At 38.9% G+C, this 4,862-nt stretch overlaps 1 pseudogene across 1 annotated transcript; it reads right to left on the minus strand.

Annotated features, from left to right (window-relative positions):
• Positions 1-1,711: 1,711 nt before the first annotated feature.
• Positions 1,712-3,015, minus strand: LOC108517101 (nucleosome-remodeling factor subunit BPTF pseudogene; annotated as a pseudogene). The gene has a single exon (XR_001882000.1). The product of XR_001882000.1 is annotated as a nucleosome-remodeling factor subunit BPTF pseudogene (transcript).
• Positions 3,016-4,862: the final 1,847 nt, after the last annotated feature.

Below are 4,862 nucleotides of genomic sequence, written 5' to 3' on the forward strand. Positions count from 1 at the left end.
AACAAAACAAAACGAAACAAAACATTAAAATGGCATCCAAACCATTTGTAACCTGTGGGGACTGCATCTTCAAGACAAGTTAACTGAAGTAAGTCACACAGCCTGCCAGTAGCGGAGCCACCTTTGCCTCCATTACATATAGATTCAGTGGGGCACCTTCATTTTCTGTGAGTCTCTCCCAACCTGAAGAGTGCAGTAGCTGCAGCTCCACCTCACTAACTACATCTCAGGGCCATGTCTTTCTTGCATAAATCTGGGCTAGGTTCTCTGTGCCCTCTGGGATGGGCACTACTATTCTCTGTGCCTCTACACATGATGGGATGTTGGTAAAGGCAGGCTCCATACAATGGAGCAAGGAGAAGATCATTATACCCAATGGGAATAATCACTCAGCATATATCAAACAAGTGATGCTGCATTCATTAACTTATAAAACATTCCCAACCAACTACTAGTTATCCTATTTTGCTTGCCTTCAAAAAGGTGGTTGAAAGTCAAAGTACAGGCCAGGCACGGTGGCTCATGCCTGTAACCCCAGCACTTTGAGAGGCCGAGGTGGGTGGATCATGAGGTCAGGAGATCGAGACCATCCTGGCTAACACGGTGAATCCCGGTCTCTACTGAAAATACAAAAATTAGCCGGGCATGGTGGCAGGCGCCTGTAGTCCCAGCTACTCTGAAGGCAGAGGCAGGCAAATGGCGTGAACCCGGGAGGTGCAGCTTGCAGTGAGCCGAGATCGTGTGCCTCTGCACTCCAGCCTGGGTGACAGAACGAGACTCCGTCTCAAAAAAAAAAATTAAAAAAATTAAAAAAAAGAAAGTCAAGTACATTGGTAATGTCAGAGCCATTTGAAAACTGAGTGCTGTGAAAAAAGAGGGAAGAGGGAAATGAATGTTTTGCCTGTTCTTCTGAGACATCAACTAGTATCTAGAAGAGAGCAGGTGTCAGTAGCTCTCTCATGCTGGAAAGAGCCATCCTTTAGGCTGTTGGCTACATGATCCCTGACTGAAAGTTCCTGTTCAGGCTATCACTACTCAGAGAAAATGATGCACAGCAAGGCATTCAGAAGAGGGCAGCATGTATGAGGTAGGCGAAGACGGCTCTATCTTGCTCTGGGCCATCACAAAGAGCTGATTCAAACTCTCAATATTGGCTGAAAATAAGACAAATGAGAGCAAATGGCTTTGACTTGAGTCCTGGTAAACTGTACAGTAATTGGTTTACTTATGAAAGTCGTGAATTAAAACTGTGAAACTAGAAGGAGACTTTCTGGACTTTAATAGAAAAATGTGATTTTTAAGGTTGCTTTTTTTTTTAAAGCATATTTTTCTTTATATCCCCTCATCAATGTAAATAAACACACACACACACACCACACACATACCACTTTCACCACAATGGTAAGCTTCTGTAAATGCTCTATTTGTTCCAGTTTTTGGCTGAAAATATTGTAATCTTTATTAGACAAATATTATATATTTTTTAAATATTTGGCTTTTGCAGTGAGCTCGGAGTATTTTAGGGGGTAGCAGGGTGAAAATAATTATTATTATTATATTATTATTATTTATCTGCAATAGCAGATAAATTACAGTATTCCAAGAGTAAATACATTGTTCAACATGGCTGCTAGAATAAATGTTTTACCATGATACATCTTTAACATTAAAAAATTATATTAACTAATCTGACTTTTTGGGGGGCAATTTTGAATTAGGTAATCACGAGGTACAATAAAACAAAGAGTGACCACAACATCCAGTTCTGATTCCAGTTAAAAATTCAGACTAAAGATATCACAATCTGCTAGCTTTGAATCCTTTCAATTTCTGTACAAAGAATGATTCAAGAACTTCTGCACACTGGTAAAACGGGGAGTCACTTGGATTGTAGTAACAACAGTTATCAAAAATTTTGGTCATATCTGCCACAAATTCTGTCAGCTTTTCATAATATCGTCTTTGTACTCTTTCTTCCGTGGTGGCAAGGTCCATAGGTTCCTTAATAACACCATAATAATCTGGTGCATCATTAGGATCTACTGGTTCAAGGAAAGGCCAGGCCATCTTATGGGCCTGTAAGGAAAGGAGCACCCTCTTCAAACCCTCATAATCCTTCTCTGTTACTGGCGTGAGCACTGTCATGGCATCCTCTGTTGACTGGCACTGTGGACAGACATACTCATCAGTGAGCTCTGCCTCACTTTGCAAGATGCCAACGCAGCGCCCATGGTACCAATTCTGACACTGATCACAGCCAATATAAAATTTAGATTCATCATAAGGCGTTTTACAGATACAGTAAAGTTTTGTGTCCTTCTTAGTTTCCTTTGAGGTAGTAGAGATCATTTTCTTTTTCTTGGGCTTTGAGCTTGAGTCTTTTTCCTCTTCCCGCTTCCTCTTCTGGGAAGCTGCAGGTAAGGTGGGCGTGGACAGGAGGACTGTGTGTTGCACAGCAGGTGGAGGGGGAGGTGAAGGTGGAGGGGCTGGAGGGGCTGGAGGAGCTGCCGTCACTGGGGGACAGGGTACAGCTACTGCTGTGGACTGAGCCACCTGCATCAGGTCTTTTTCTTTCTCAATTTTCAGGTCTCTCTTCAGCTCTTCCTGCACTTCAATTTGAAGATCCTTGTCCAGGAGTGCTCTCTTCTTCAGGATCTCGGCTCGGAGCTGCTCTTTGTGCTTGAAGAGCAGAGCTGACAGCTTAGTGGCATTCTGCTTGCTACGTTTCTGCTCCACACTCTCTTCACGCTTCCGTTTTTTTGCTGCCTATTTTTCTTCTTTATCTATCTTATCCAAAATATACTTTATCACCTGGTTACAGACAATCATTCTTTGATTCTCTTCTCTTTCAGCTGGAGTCATGCTCTTTTTCTGTTTTAAATGTTCTATTACAGCATTATGCTTCATCACCACCTGTTTCTGAATGATTTCACTTCGATGTCTACAGGTTTTGTCTGATGCAGAATTATGTAATTTTACTAGATCAGCTTTTGTCTTTCTTAAAATACGATCCATTCCATATTATAATCATGACTTTAGCACTGAAGTTGAAAGCTCAGATAAATTCTGAAAATGACTTGTTAGTATATTTGTCAGTTAGATAAAATTACAATTACTTCTCAGTTTTTTCTTTTTTTGCATATCCTCTCAGAGCATTCCATTGTGATGTTTCCCCTTTTGATCAATAGTAAAAGTGCAGAATATGGGTAGGAAATACATGACTATTGAAATATGATTCTACCTTCATTAAATGTTTTCAAAGAGAATTGGTGTCTTCAACAATATCTTACTATATGATTTTACATCATACAGTATATTATTATTATACCTACAAAATATGACTAGTAGCTATTGAATGGATGTTCAAATATCATATAAATGTCATCATTTAAACATTAATATATTTTTGGAAGATGTTGGTTAAAGGGTACAATGTTTCAGTTCTGCAGGTTTAATAAATTCTAGAGATCTAATGTATAACATGGTGCCTATAGTTAATAATACTGTACTGTACACTTGAAATTTACTAAGATCTTAAATATTCTTACCACACATACACACACAAAGTTAACTCTGTGAGGTGATAAATAATTTAATTAGTTTAACTGTGGCAATTATTTCACAATGTCTTTGTATACCAAAACATCATGCTATGCACTTCAAATGTAAAAAGCATTTATTTGTCAATTATATATCAATAAAGGTGGAAAAAAAATTAATATGTTTTCATGTTAATTTTTTAGAAAATAATTTCAACTGTTATTATAGATTAAAGGGTACATGAGCAGGTTTGCTACGTGAGTATATTATGTGATGCCGAGGCTTGGGAATCCCAATGATCCTGTCACTCAGGCATTGAGCATAGTAAAACAAAGTAAAACAGTCACTTTGAAGAATCAACAGGTGGTCTTCAGCCCACATCCTTCTCCCTCTCTCCCCTGTCTAGTAGTCCCCAGTGTCTATTATTCCCATCTTTACACTCATGTGTATTCAGTGTTTAGCTTCCACTTGTAAGTGAGACCATGTGATATTTGATTTTCTGTTACTGCGTTAGTTTGCTTAGGATAATGGCCTCCAGCTGCATACATGTTGCTGCAAAAGACATAATTTCATTCTTTTTTATAGCTGTATAGTATTCCATGGTGTATATGTACCACATTTTCTTTATACAATCTAATGTTGATGGACACCTAGGTTGATTTCAAGTCTTTGCTATTGTGAATAGCACTGCAATGAACACATGAGTGCAGGTGTCTTTCTGGTAGGATAAACTATTTTCCTTGGGGTGTATACCCAGTAGTGGTATTGCTGGGTTGAATGGGAGTTCTGTTTTAAGTACTTTGGGAAATCTTCAAACTGCTTTCCATAGTAGCTGAATGAGTTTGCACTCCCACTGACAGTGTATAAGTGCTCTCTTTCCTCTGCAGTTTTGCCAGAATCTGTTAGTTTTTGACTTTTGAATAATTGCCATTCTGATTGGTGTGAGATGGTATCTCATTGTGGTTTTAATTTGCATTTCTTTGATGTCTTTGATGATTAGTTATGTGGAGCATTTTTCATATGTTTCTTGGCTGTATGTACGTCTTCTTTTGAGAAATGTCTGTTCATATCCTTTGCCCATTTTTTCATTGAACTTTGATTTTTTTTTTTTTTTTTTTGCTTGTTGATTTAAGTTCCTTATAGATTCTATATATTAGAACTGTGTCGGCCAGGCATGGTGGCTCATGCCTGTAATCCGTGCACTTTGGGAGGACAAAGTGGGCGGATTACCTGAGGTCAGGAGTTTGAGACCATCCTGGCCAACATGGTGAAACCCCGTCTCTACTAAAAATACAAAAATTAGCTGGGTGTGGTGGAACCTG

Source organism: Rhinopithecus bieti, unplaced genomic scaffold, assembly GCF_001698545.2.
Source record: "Rhinopithecus bieti isolate Rb0 unplaced genomic scaffold, ASM169854v2 scaffold_39317, whole genome shotgun sequence".
Classification (NCBI taxonomy): Eukaryota; Metazoa; Chordata; class Mammalia; order Primates; family Cercopithecidae; genus Rhinopithecus; species Rhinopithecus bieti.